Genomic DNA, 15,800 nt, shown 5'->3' with positions numbered 1-15,800 from the left:
TTTGCATACCTTTTTGACAAAATTGACTTTTGTCATGACAAAAACGAATTTTGTCTACAAAAATGAATTTTGTCTACAAAAATGAATTTTGTCAAGACAAAAATGAATTTTGTCTTCACAAAATTGAAGTTCTCATAAAACAAGTCTGTATCACATAGTTTTGTAAGACAAAAATGATTTTGTTATGACAGAATTGAATGTTGTACAAAACCACAAGAGTCCCATTCGGCGCCCCGTAATAATGCCACATAAAAAAATCTAATACGAGGTTAGCAAAAGCAAGCTTAATGCTTAATATAAATAATATATTTAGAGTAGATTTGTTCAGAATTTCGATAAATGAAGAAAAAAATGTTTTGAATTTTTTTAAAGTCTAAGTTGATAAAAAAAAGGCTCAATTTTCAATATTTAAATTTGTAAAGAAAGCATATTTCAATTTGTTCTATAATATCAAGGAATCAGAAACCATACAGTTCTAATTATTCTGTCTTATTTTGAAATAAATCTCCCAACACGATATTGCTTTTCCTAGTTCAATTTAATTTAATTGAAATACCATTGATTAAAGAAACGAGGTTTAAATGAGCAAAGAATTCAATACATGATTGCCTTGTTACATTTGAGATACAAAGTCTTATGCAATGATGTTTATCGTGTTTAAAACAGATATTTACATCTTTTATTGAATGGTGACACATGGTTTTAATAACGAGCTGCGTGAGGTAGTTTGATCATTTATACCTTTTTTATCTACTTTCTAACACTTTGTATACATAAAAATCAACTATAACTCTGTGGATATTATGTTAGTTTTATCAGGTAGATAATTATTGCTTAGCCACTTATTGTTAACCAAAAGTAAACTAAAGTATAAACAAAAATACCGAACACCATGTAAGTTAATAAAAAGAGGGAAGTCCAGTTTTAGGGGATGTTCATGTTGCTTAGTCATTAGTTTTCTGTGTTTTGTCTTGTGTACCAATTTTTTCTGTTTGTCTTTTTCATTTTAGCCCTAGTGTTGTCAGTTTATTTTCGATCTAGGAGTTTGACTGTCCCTCGTGTATCTTTTGCCCCTCTTCTATAAGCCAGACAAAATAAAACTTTCCAACATTTCAAAAAACGGAACGAATGGAAAACAATTGTCATGTTCCTGGCTTAGTGCAGGAATTTTCTGAAGCAAATGGTAGGATAAATCTGCTTTCAAAGCCAGCTAAAACCTGTAGTTATTTACCGCCGGTATTGCACCATCTAGTGTTATATACATAACTAGAAAATGTGACGTTATGGATGATTTTTCCTTTTTAAAGTTAAGGTACTAAATATAAAAGGATTATTTTATTGCATAAATTCTTTCTAACATTGTACCTCGTAGAACATCAATTGAACCTAGTATATTGCAAGACAACGAAACTACAAATAATGTTAAATGACTCCTCTGTATGTCATGGTTGTTCCTCGCCAACAGGGAAGAACTGAAATACGAGAAAAAACTGCGTATATCAATTCAAGTGGACAATGGTCATTGTAAGGAGGTAGAACAAAAAAAAAAACTTTCGAAAAAACAACACAAGTGTTCATTCTATTCACGAGGGCTTGTCGTCGAATGGAAGACACCTGATAATCAGAAGCATGCCTACAATACGCAAACCAGTACACCGCTTCAGTACCCGTACCCGCTCCCTTTTCCTGGCCCCCCTCCAGCTCATTCTGGATCATATCCGTCATTTAGTTGGCCTCCACCTCCAGTGGCTGATAACAACGTTCTTGGTCATATTATGCAATACATCACAACAATCGATAGCCGACTTAGTAATTTAGAAAATATGGACAAAAAAATCATAAATTGGAAAGTTTTTGTGAAAATATGGAGAACTTGTATATTCGAGTTAAAAAAACTGAAACCGGTATTGAACCCTAACTTCACAGATGACTGAAGTACAAGATATATGCGTTTCTCATAAAATAAAACTTGACGAGTTATGTGTAGAGAAGGATACCATGTGGACAGCTATTGTCGCTTGTGGGGCAGGTAGTCCAGGCAAAGGGTCTAAAATTAAAAAGGAACTAGAACAAATACAAAAACAAAACGAAGAACTGAAATCAACCGTGACAGATCTGCAATGCGAATCTCTGAAACAAAACTTGGTGTTCTACGAAGTCGTTGACCAACCGGGTGAAAACACCGACAGTCTATTAAAAGGATTTATCCATTCTGAAATCAACATAAAAAGTGAAATTAAATTTGTTAATGTTAGACGCATCAACAGCAAATTCAAACCACGTTCCATAATTGCATCGTTTGAAAGTTTGAAAGACCGGGAAAAAGTGCGCCGTTCAGCTTATAAATTAAAGGGAACTCCTTTCAGCCTGAGTGAGCAGTACCCACCAGATATTCTTGTTAAACGGAAAAGGTTAATCCCAATTTTAAAAGAAGCCCGGTATCAAAATGTCAAGGCAGTGTTGCACAAGGACAAGCTTTACATTGATAATGATGTTTTCGACCATTTAAAACACAAACAATTCATAAAGGAGCCAACAGTGGCATTTCCGAGTGGTGCTAGTTCTGGGAATTCGAAGGCGAAGAGCACAGTTGGTAGTAATTTAGACAATGACCCGGACCCCAATAGCAGTATGGCTGAGAAGGAAGACTAGGATAGCGTTGAAGGACTTCCAACTAGTGTTTTATCTAACATTTGTACTGATAGTTTGAAATTTATCTCGTGGAATATTAATGGTAGTTTACAAACAAAACTTGATGATAAAGCATTTGTAAATTTTTTATGTACATATGATCTTGTTTTTCTTACAGAATGTTAGTTTGAAAAAGATTTTTCATTTCATTTACCTGATTATAATTGTCATTTATTCCCTCGATTGATAGCTAAATCTATTCAGGGAGGAGGTAGTGTTATTTTGATTAAAAAATGTTTTTCTACTGTTATTGATATTGAAACTTGTATTTTAGACTCTATTGTATGGTTGAATATTAAGCAGGGTATATTAACCAAAGACAAATCTGTATATATTGCTTGTATTTATATTCCCCCAGACAAATCTAAATACTATAAGTAATATGATTGTGATTTATACAATGAGTTAGAAAATAGCATTGAGTTATACTCTGAACTTGGTCACGTTTTTATTCTTTGGGATTTGAATGGTCGAACTGGGACGTTAGTCGATTTTTTGGAAAATGATGATATTCATTTTACTTTAAAGAACCGAATTTGTGGCGCTTTTGAATATTTATCCGATAGTGTTCTCCCGAAAAGAGTCAATCCTGATTTAAATACAAACAGTTATGGATCTAAATTAATTAGTATGTGTAAATCCTCAGGCTTAAGGATAGTGAATGGTAGACACAAAAACGGATTTTCAAATGACTTTACATATTGTGGCCCTATTGGTATGAGCGTTCTGGATTACTTCATTGTACCTTCGTTTTATTTCCCGAATATAAACCAGTTAATTGTGTCAAACTTTACAACTTATTCGGACCATGCATTTTTACATTTAGAACTGAATCTATTAAACACTATGCGAAACCCAGGCAAATGCTCAGATACCATGGAAGATACAGAACGTCGTGTTAAATACAAATGGAAAGATCAATATAAAGAACAGTGTACTGAGTGTATTCGTATCAATATGGACAATATCATTCGTTTACAGAATCGTATAAACTTTGAAAATCAAAATTTTTTTGATAAATCGTTGAGCAATTTTACATGTATGATAGAGGACATTATGTCGCCTTTCTTTAAAACGATGCCTTATGTTAACAACAAGCCGTATAAAACAGATAATTATTTTGACAAACCTTGGTTCAACACACGATGCAAAGAACTTTATCGATGTTATATCGATTATCTACATGTTTTCAATCGTTCAAAGTCAATTGTAAACCATACAAACTTAACTTGTGCAAAGAGGGAATATGAAGTTATGGAACGTCGTCTTAAGCGAGAATACCAACGTATAGAGGGTAATGCAATGGACTTTTTGAAATATAGTAACCCAAAACTGTTTTATTCTAAATTTAGGAAAAGGACCGAAAAGAAAAATAATGTACCGTTACAATCATTCTATGAACACTTTAAAAAATTGTCTTCTGTTAATATAGACAATACATGTGACGAACATTTATTTAATAACACTGATGGCGATTGTGTATATCCTGAACTTGATGAAGTGATCGAGGTCAGTGATCACAGAGGAGGAGATTTTAAAAGCAATCCGCAATTTAAAGCGCAATAAAAGTCGTGGAGTAGACGGTATATTGAATGAATATTTTATAGAGTATAAAGATGTTTTTATGCCAACATTAGTCAAGGTTTTCAATGGTATTTTACAATCCGGTATATTTCCTACTAGCTGGGCCATTGCTATACTTGTGCCTATTTTCAAGAAAGGAAACGAAGACGATCCAAATAACTATAGAGGTATAAGTCTTGTAAGTAATTTCGCAAAATTATTTACTTTCGTATTAAATCAACGTTTGATGGACTGGTCCGATTCTTTTGATGTCATTACTGACGCCCAGTTCGGCTTTCGCTCAGGTTTTGGAACTGTTTTATTTTTGCCCTAATTTCTGTAATTGTTAAGTCCCTATCAGCAAACAAACGTCCTTTATTGTTGTTTTGTTGATTACACAAAAGCATTCGATACTGTTCAAAGGCTGATGCTATGGTATAAATTATCACAAATTGGTATTCAAGGTAAACTTTTAACTGTAATTAAATCTATGTATACTAATGTGTCTACTTGTGTATGTGTTGATGGTTTTAATTCTAAATACTTTACCAATGAATTGGACTTGATGCAGGTAGAGGTGTTATCTCCCATACTTTTTTCATTATATACAATACAATACAATACAATATTTTATTAACGTCTCACCTTTTACAAAGCAATACATAACACATTGATTAAAACAAATTACACATATGTAAAAGCCATTCATATAGAATTATGAGAGACGATTATTTACACATTAGAAACAAATTTCACAACGCTTAAAACATTAAAAAATAAATAAATATATATATATATAAAAACAAGCAAATACAAAACTATCTACATGTATATAAAAAACTACGTCTCCTATCTAAAATGTCTCTGCAGGTTTTGGCACACAAACGTATATTGTTTACACCACCTAGAATCACAGATAGCTTATCTTGACTAGAAAAATTATCAAAACCATCAATATTTAAAGTATTAAAACAACTGTCCCTAATATCATCATACAGTGGACAAAATAAAAGTACATGTTCTTCGTTTTCAATGGAGTCAGGACAGCAAAAGCAAGTTCGTTCTAGCAATCTTAGATTCTCGTATCTCCCGGTCTCGACGCGGATTGCCGCTACTCCACACCTAAACTTGGCGTAAGCACTTCTGTACGATGTTGGCATGTTCACTTTAAGGTATGACTCAGTCTCAAAAGTGTTTTTAAACTGTCTGTAGATTCGTAGCTTGTTTTGTCCGTTTCCTCTAACAGCGGCAATTCTGTTTAAATCTTCATGCCATTTGGAAATATGTTCATTTAAAACAGAATGACAAATAGTGTCTTTTATTTCGCAAAATTGTAGGTTTTCATCATGAATATCATAACGCTCTAAAATTCCACACGTTTTAAATTTGTCTCTTATTTTGAAATTCCAGTTTTTGGAGTTTGAACAGGCTTGATTGTCAGCCCATACAAAGACCCTTTTATTCAACCGTCCACTATCAAAATTTCGAAGTCTATTCCACTGATTTAGCACAAATTTCCATTGTTTTACTATAACCGGAGTCCAACCAATATCCCCATGTACGGCTGTATTGGGCGAATATCGTCCTACACACATAAAGAAACGAGCTGCTCGATTTTGTACGGCAGCAATACACGGGAAATGTTTTGTACCCCAGATTGAAACACCGTAGTTAATAACACCCCAAACCATTGTATCATATAGTTTTGTGTAACAGTTATACGGGAGTCCACCAAACGTTTTAAACTTTGCTATTACTAATCCAAGTGCTCTACTCGCAGATTTCGCAACATTACTGGTTATTATATGTTAACGATTGTGAAATGGCTTTCATTAATAGTAATGCCATACCATATGAGATGAAATAATTGAATTTATTTTTACTTATGTATGCTGATGATATGGTTATTTTCTCAGAATATGTTTTGGGGTTACAAAATATGCTTGATACATTATATGAGTATACATCAAAATGGTCATTGAGTGTTAATATTGATAAAACTAAAATTGTTGTATTTAGGAAAGGTGGAAGAGTTCATGTTGATGAGAATTGGTATTATGATGATAAGGAAATTGAAGTTGTTGATAATTTTACTTACCTTGGTGTACTTTTAAATTTTAATGGCAAATATAATATGTTACAACAAAAATTGTCAGAACAAGGTAGAAAAGCAATGTTTGCTTTAAGAAGAAATGTGAAAAGTATGTGTTTAAACTATGTCACTTTGTTATCACTGTTTGATACTTATATAAATTCTTTATTGAGTTATGCAAGCGAAATATGGGGTGCACATAAAGCCCCGGCAATAGAGAGAGTCCACATGAACTATTGTAAAAATATACTTGGTGTTAAGTTGTCTACTAACAATGTTATGATATATCAAGAACTAGGTAGATTGCCTCTTATTTTCGCAAGAAAATGTAAGATTTTCAAATATTGGTTTAAATTACTAAATACTTCAAACTGTATATTGAAAAATTGTTATAACTACTTATATTGTGAATTAGAGAGATGTCCAACTAATAATTGTAACTGGTTGTTTTTTATAAAGAACGAACTTTTTCTTATTGGTTTAGGTGATGTATCATGGTATAGTCAAAACCTTATTTGTGACTTGCCTGATGTATATTTTGCTGTCATAAAGCAACGTTTGTACGATTGTCTAAAATAATAACTTGATGCTCAGTTGCATATGTCTCCAAAATGTTCTAATTATAAATATATGTTAGATAATTTTTGTCTGCAATTTTATTTATGCAAACCAATTCCAAATGTTTACAAAAAATGTATAACAAAAATAAGATTAAGTAGCCACAATTAGCTATAGAAAATGGAAGATTTTATGGTATAACAAGAAATAATAGAATATGTACTTTTTGTAAAAATGATATAGAGGATGAGTTTCATTTCATCTTCAAATGTCCACGTTTTCAAGGTTTTAGAACAATTTATATTAAGCCATTTTATTGGAAAAAACCGTCGATGTACAAATTTATTAAACTGATAAGTACTAATAATGTAAAAGAATTGTGTAATTTAGGTAAATTTATATTTAGATCTTTTAAGCTTAGATCCGAAATGTTAAAATAATGTTTGTTTATCATTACAACACCTTCTGCTGTCACATAGTCTGTGTTTATATATGTATTATATGTATTATTGATGTTGATATAATTGTATACCTATAGTTTATATAGACTTTGGTAATACAGATATATATAATTCCCCCAATGTGTTTCATGCACAGGGTCAAAGGTATTTAAATTTCACTGGTAAAGAGTCTATCATATACTATTATTCATATTTTCAACAAAATATTTCATAAAATAAACATGATATTTAGCGCTATGTTTCTGGTGAAGACATTTTGATAAAAAATTTCAAATTATACATATTTTTATCAACGTTCAATCACTAATCAAAATTAATTTATTTGTATCCGAAAGTCAATATTTGAATTTTGAAATTGATTTCGGTTAACGATTTCCTTTTTATATATTTTTGAGATAAATACTCAAAATTTTACAAAATCTGTAAAAATTATAGGTTAAGGCGAGTGGCTGCAATACTGTGAATCTAAGTCAAGATCGAAAGTCATTTTTCATTGGCCCTCGTATAAAATAAATTCAGGTGAAATTGGCACAACCCAGTCTTTTATTCTCAATATCCGAATATGTCAGGACAAAATAGAAGGATTTGTTTTATTTCAGAGTGTACTTTAGCAAATTAAAATTTATCCTCGAAAAAACAAGGATTTAATTCCATAATTCAATTCAGACGTACAACCCTTGTGATCTGTAACATTTAGTCTGATGGAAAAATAAAACTGAGACTGTACACAAAAGTTATAAAATGTTCCTGTCTGAATTCATATTCTTGTAACTCCCTTATAATTGACAAGACAATATCTATGTACGGAATAAAATCACTGCTTCCATACACCTATCTATCTACTAAGGTTGGGTTTTTTTTAAATACCGTATATGTTAATTTAGTTTTCACTTGATTATCATTTTTAAACAACTATCTTTAAAATACAAAATATCGTTCATTACAATCTTAATTAGTTTCTTAAATTCTATTCGTCCAATATAACATCCCAAGCAGTATATATAGATAATCAAGACTTTAACATGCAAATCATATTCGTGATTCATAAAAGTAATCTTAGATAATTATAATGATTGTTACAATAAAATACCAATTTTACACGCTTAAGTATTTCATCGTTAGAATCATTAATTTATTGGTATCTTGCGGTGGTGATAGCATGAAAATCAACTCAAATCACTTAAGTAACGACAGATGATCAAATTATTTCGTCAATTAAGATATCTTTCTTTGTATAACTTCTTCATTTTTACGGAAGTTAAATTATACGTATCGTAGCAAGGAAAATCTAAGCACTCATTACACCGCTCAAGTTAGAAAACAAATAACCAAAATCTCAAACATATTGCCAGACATACTTCAAAGATTCATCACGTATTCGGTTTTTTGCTCTTTTCCCTTGAAAAAAACCTATGACCTTTGGTTCTGTTTTTTATCCTCTGTAAGAATTACCAGGAGTCTATTTACATTTATACCTTTGTTTGTTAATAAAAGATAAAAATCATGATTTGGTTTCATAAAAGATAGTTACATCCATTTATTTTTATATGATTCTTCAGATTTCACGTCTTAAAGACATGAAGCACTCGACATCTTTATACATTTGGTAAACATACTTCTAACAGCTTTAATCTCGTCAGATACATTTTGTTTTCTTATTCTTATCTTTGATGTCTCATAGACTAATACCAATCAATCTAAATTTCATTTTCCTTCGGTATTTTGCATATACAAAATGTTGAAGGAATGCTTTACTGTATATCACAACTTTTTATTGCTAGTGTTTAATCGTCGACTTTTCATTATAAAATAATATAAGATTTCTTCCAGACAAAAATGATGAATAAAGCAAGATTTTAGATATGCATGTTTCTAAAATGAATATAGATTAATATGTTATGATCCATGAACCAATACTTCTGTAAAGTGTTGCAATTGAAATACAAATGTATACAAATATCTTAATATATTCTTCTTTTTCGATTCCTCTATGTGGCGTTTGAAAATTCTAATTCTTTTTCCAAACAGCCATTCTTAAAGGATTAATTTTTCTTCCTTGTGTGCTATTTTTGAGAGAGTCGAATTTTAATTGTAATCCACGATATGACAGGTTGAAAGGGGATTAACTAACCCTCCAGGATCACTAAGTTCAACCTTTGGTTGCTAGTGTGGTTTGTATTTTTTCAATCTACTGTTCTTCCTGTAGTGTTTCGTTATTGTTGTTTGTCTTTTGTCGGTCTTTTTGTAATTAGATTAAACATATTTATTTATAGTGGATTGGGAAACAAGTTTTGCAACTTATATTAATCCCTTTCCACGGTGCGGGTGCGAGTGCTGCCTTGTAGCGGCATTAGCCTGCTCTTTTTCGAAATCTAAAAGGGTGTCTTTAACGTGCAAGAGATATGGCTCTCTTTTAACACGGGTTAGCCATTTATCGTCCCCTTCCGACGGACTATCGTCGTTTCCTCGAGACCATACTCGCAAAATGGTGTTAAGGGAGAGCCGAAAATTGCTGCTTTTGGTATCTTCTCTCTCTTTATAAACTGAAGATATCTTTATTCTCACGAGTAAAAATATGGCTGAAAGTTGTGATAATTATCTATGTAATGTTGCAATTTCTCTTTCGGCCACTAATGTAAAAAAAAAAAACATTGATGGTATCGGACTATCGTTTACTGAGTCTTTATTTGTTCTGTTACAGTTAAAAAAAAATATCCTTGTCCTATAATAAATTATACATTTGCCATGTGCCAGGTGTTTCTGGTAGTTACCAATAGTTCCGGCGACAGGAGTTTCTAAAAGCAACCATTCACTCGTAAGACAGGTATTGCTAGTAGTAACCAATCATTCCAGTGAAAGGTGATAGGCGGTTCTGGTCGTTATAGTAGTTACCAATCACTCCTTAGAAGGTTTGTCTGGTAGTTACCAATCCCTCCTAAGACAGGTGTTTATACTGCCTGTCACATGATTGATTGGTAGCTACTATAAACTCATGTGACAGGTGTGTCTAGTACCTTCCTATAACTACAGTAAAAGGTTTGTCTGGCAGTTACCAGTAGCTTATGTGACAGGTGTTTCTGGAAGTGACCAATCACTTCTGTAACAGATGTGTCTAGTAGTGACTAATCACTCCTGTGACAGGTGTTTCTAGTAGTGACCAATCACTCCTGTGACATGTGTTTCTAGTAGTGACCAATCACTCCTGTGACAGTTGTGTCTAGTAGTGACCAATCACTCCTGTGACAGGTGTTTCTAGTAGTGACCAATCACTCCTGTGACAGGTGTTTCTATTAGTGACCAATCAATCCTGTGACAGATGTGTCTAGTAGTGACCAATCACTCCTGTGACAGGTGTTTCTAGTTGTGACCAATCACTCATGTGACAGATGTGTCTAGTAGTGACCAATCACTCCTGTGACAGATGTTTCTAGTAGCTACGATTAACTCATGTGACAGGTGTTTCTAGTAGTTACCAATCACTCCTATGACAGGTAATTCAGTTCGATTGAAAATTGAATGATTGTCCAACTCTGTCAAAGATCTCGCTGGCAGATTCCTAAACTATGTGTATCTGGTATTAATAGGTTGTTAATGATTCGCTTTAATGTTCTATGCATATATACATTTGTTTATTCTTTTCTACAAATTGTTCTGTTAATGAGCCGTTATTACCTACAAAGCTTATAGTTTCAACAGTTTGTTAAACAGATTTATTGTCGATTTTCAAGTACTTTTTTGTCTTTACAGGAATCCTTTAATTCGTATGTTAGAAGTAGTGAACAGCCATTAAGGCGAAACAGCAAAGAAGACAAGGTTTTGAAAGAAATATGGCAATATAAAAAAAACCATTCATAATCTCACTAGGAGGTATGTCTTATTAATCCTTACGATGTTCACTTTGCAAAAGTATTTAAAAACTATAGAGTGTAGAAATTCCTGTATTCATTGCATTACATGTGAAAAATCACATTGAATATACGCACTTCCTTCAATGGGAAACATCCAAAAGAATAAATGAAATCTATTTATTTTTCTATTTACTTTAAAATACGTTTCTGGAAATTCCAATAAAAAACAAAAAAAATCATATATTTTGTACATGGGTTGGGTTTTTTTCGGAGTAACTTCTGTTTTGAGTTTGATGCTTAAAAAAATTTAAACTGTTAACGTGTATTTTAAAACGTCCAAATTAATCTTTCCACTCGAAAATGCTATCTGGATAATTCGCTACGCAAATAAATTTCTCATTATCAAAAAAGATAGCTACACTGAAACCTTTTCTATTAATGGTACCAATTTGAAAAGTAAGAAGATAATGCATGCAAAAACAATAAGTATTCTTGCATTAACAATTATTAGAAATTAGTTTTTCGTGTACTTTTAATGACCCTGAATTTAACCCCTAAACAAAGGATAGCATATCAGATATGTTGGTACTTATATATTTCCTTTGATCTGAAATCGTGTAATTACTTTTTAAGCGATGTTTCGCAAGACATCCTGCCATTGTTAAGTTATGTTGCGAATAAACAAAAGGGTGTACTTACGTTCTGACAATTCCATTCCACTAGACTACAATATGGATGATTTTTAAAACATACAACGAATTATGCAAACATCAACAATAATTTTCTATAAACCACAAGACTCAAGTACTTCTACAGAATATAGTCCTAAGATTTATGTTCAAAGCCAAAATATATGAGAATCAGAAAGTTTTAACAAAAAGTAAAATCACAAAAAAAATGAACTCCGAGGAAAATTCAAAACGGAAAGTCCCTATGCTGACTGACTGCACCTTAGGAATAACCAATCAGATCGAGCGGTAAATAATTATGAAAGGTAACAGATTCACATTTTCAAACATTAATGTCTCTTCATGTCATTTTTTGCAAATTTTAATATTGCAATTAACAATCCGCAATTAAAACCCGTGAAACAAAAAGAAATGTTCACAACAAAGAAGGTACATATTCACATTAACAAAATGAACGAGTTTAAAATACCCAGATTAAAACTGGGAATAACATTTAAAGTTAAAAAATTCGGAGGATAGTTTTTTGTTGTTAATTCTTGTATACTTCAGTATACAGGAACTCCAAAGTCGTTTATATTGATTGTTACTGCTACAAAAATATCTTGTAGCGGAAATACATAACACGTTCAATAGAACATGAGTGGTCATTAAAGCAAATTTATTTAGCAAGTATTTTGACAGTTGTGTTCTACAAGGCTGCAATCTAGACAAGACTTGTCATATCACTGTCTTCAATGGCAAATGCTCCATCAATTGTAATCATATCATCTATGTACGTCAAAAAATAAACCAATGTGTAATACGTGAGACCTGATTTCAGTTTTTAATATAATTCGCTTCGTAACTTTCTAATATTCTTGAATATGTCATATATGTTATATGAAACTGCAAATTTAACATATTTTATACTGCTAATATTTTCCACATAAAGAACAAAAATATGAAATGATTCGAAGGTTTGAAATTAATGAAATCACATTAAAAATCCTAGTTGGTGGAAATGGCAAATCATGTCCTGCATGCTCTTCGTGCAGCAGCATCTTTGATCCCAATTCGAAGTCATTTGTAGTTGAAAGTTTCACCGAAAAGCAAACAACACCGCTTATTATCAATAATGTGGAATTTAAGACAAAGTAAACATATCAACAGTACTTTTAAACAGTGTTACATGGTTTTGCTATGGTTAATAATGATAATCTAAATTATGAATGTATTTTTTTCCGTAGATCTAGTGTATCGAAGTAGTATAATGTTTTAACGACATTTTAAAACATGGACAAAAACAAAAAAAGCCAATATCATTTAAATACAAATCAAAATAAAGACACATAAAGAGTGCAATATATAGAATATTATTCAATTAGCACTTTTGTTTTGAAATGTTTATTTGTATCTTAATTTTGTAAGACCCTGTGTATAATCTGTAATGTATTTCACACAAATTGTTTATATGCTTTACATATTTATGTTTACCATTTGGTAATTAGGCAGTGAGAAAGATGAACGACGTATTCAATTTGTAAAATCTTAAACTGTAAATTAAAGATAAAAATGTAAGGAATTACTATTGCAAACCACCTCGAAAAAGACGAAAATGCCATACCATAATTAAATCATGATTACAGTTCATCATAGAATCAATCGACATTTGATACTGGCCTTTAAACAATGGATTGTCAGGAGAAAAAAATATCAGTAAGTAACTGTGTTATAAAAGAGGGTAGTAATGCCCTTTACCGTCAGGCGTCAAACGGTCATTTTCAGCAACCGTTAGAGTCAAATTGGTTTAAATCATATCGTGATTCACCAAAATGTCCTTATCGTGATTCACCAAAATGTCCTTATCGTGATATGTCAGAGGTCTTTTAAAAATAATTATCGTTGCCGTCATTTTGGGGGAAAACTTACCGTAATTCGTCAACATCAGTCGATATGTTTATCGTCGAAAAGATTGTGTACATTTTATCGGCATGTACCAAAAATTACCGTTAACGTCATTTGGCAAGAATTTTTACCGTTATTCGTCATGAAGGTACCCACCCTCATAAAACATTATTTTATACACTATGATATAACTTTGTCAGTGTACAACATGTAATATCAACGACTACCAAGTATACTTCCTTTAAAATAGTATTGATTTTTTTATTCTTGTTAGCTTTGGATCCAGTTACAAATATGTCATCCATGTTATGGGCGATTACAAAATTAACAATAAATACAAAATATAGGTTCGTTATCTTGAAGGGTTCACCCTGGCGAGAAATTTTTACTGCCACAGAAAACAAAACAAGTAAATTGAAAGTCAGAACTTTTAAACGAAACATCAGAATAAAAATGTTTGTCTAAAATGGTTATTTGTTCCACAAACAAATGGTGAAAATGCAACCTCTATCTACCAGGTACTGTAAAATTACGCCTGAAATTACGCTGTTTGTCAAGCGCAGGAACATTCATCCTATTGTCTGTGTAAACGGGAGAAATCTGGTTTAAAAAAGTAACTTACTTCTTATTTGAATAAATGTATATAGTTGTCAAATTTCTTAAAATATAAGAAATTAATAAAAGAGGGACGAAAGATGCCAGTCAAACTCATAGATTGAAAATAAACTGACAACGCCATGGCTAAAAATAAAAAGACAAACAAACAAATAATAGTATAAAAGACACAAAATAGAAAACTAAAGACTAAGCAACACGAACCCCACCAAAAACTGTGGGGATCTCAGGTGCTCTGGAAGGGTAAGCAGATCCTGCTCCACATGTGGCACCCGTCGTGTAGCTTATGTTATTACAAATCCGGTAAATAGTTTAATTCGGTAGGTCACATTCGTGAAAAGGGAAGGGTATTGTAGTTACGACATAAAGAACATGTCCGATATCATCTGTGAAACGGTTATTCCATAACGGTCAACCAACTCGTGATGGCGTCTGTAAAATATATGAAGGGATGTTTTCAATTTCACCATTTGGAACTCTTGTTTGAATAACTTCCTTGTGAGCAGCAATCAAGGAAATCATGATAGGAAATAATCTCAGATCTCAGATCTAAAAGTTAACTTCTAGTGCGTTTTCTCCTTTGTTATGGTTTGACGAAGTTAAAATTGAACTTTATTTTTACCACAACTCAGGTGGTTGGTTTCTGTTTGACATTTGTTTGACATTTATTTTTCTAGCACAAATCAGGCTCGGTCGTTTGGTTTCTATCTTAAATGAATTCAAATTTTGGCATAGTAGGGTCTATTGTAGATACTAGTTCACAGTATGGGTTTGTTATCAACGCAGAATGGGGGAAAAAACATCTTCGTGCTCAAACCCTACGGTAAGCTCTATTGTATATGATTATTGCTGATACAATATGATTAATGTTACGCAATAAGATAGTAGCATATGTTTATATATCAATGAAGGAGTAATGAATTTGTTCATCTATAAACTTATCAGCAAAATGGGTAATGAAAGGAACAAATGATTATCATAATAATCTTAAATTCAATTATAATTACTAGTAAATAGAAAATAAATTATGTTTAAAGAATGTACTTATCATTACTTTACCTCAAATTAGAACCAGGTCCAATCTTTATTAAATACATACAGACGTACATCATTGATTAAGTTTAAATTGGATGAAGTTTGTACATTATATGGGGTAGATACTAAAATATATCGAAATAAATATGATTAAGCCGCAATTCATATTTAGATCAACTTTAATAAATCTGACAAAATGTTTAATGGTATAAAAAAAAATCCAAATTCTTGTATTTTAAAAAAAATATTGATCTACAATTTACAGCAAAGCATGTATTTTTGTACACCCTAATATTCATATTGCTCATGAAGACGGATAATTCAAGAAAGGTATAAATCTTGTAAGTCTCGAAGCACGGACTTC

General features: G+C 31.8%; 1 protein-coding gene across 2 annotated transcripts in view; it reads right to left on the bottom strand.

Moving 5' to 3' along the window:
- The window catches only part of LOC139498698 (R-spondin-2-like), a 45,209-nt gene that overhangs the window by 20,567 nt on the left and 8,842 nt on the right, over positions 1 to 15,800 (bottom strand). The gene's annotated exons all lie outside the window — the stretch shown is intronic.

Source organism: Mytilus edulis, chromosome 1 (genome assembly GCF_963676685.1).
Source record: "Mytilus edulis chromosome 1, xbMytEdul2.2, whole genome shotgun sequence".
In the NCBI taxonomy this organism is placed as follows: domain Eukaryota; kingdom Metazoa; phylum Mollusca; class Bivalvia; order Mytilida; family Mytilidae; genus Mytilus; species Mytilus edulis.
The sequence above is the reverse complement of the archived record's forward strand: the minus strand, read 5'-3'. Positions and strand labels throughout refer to the sequence as shown.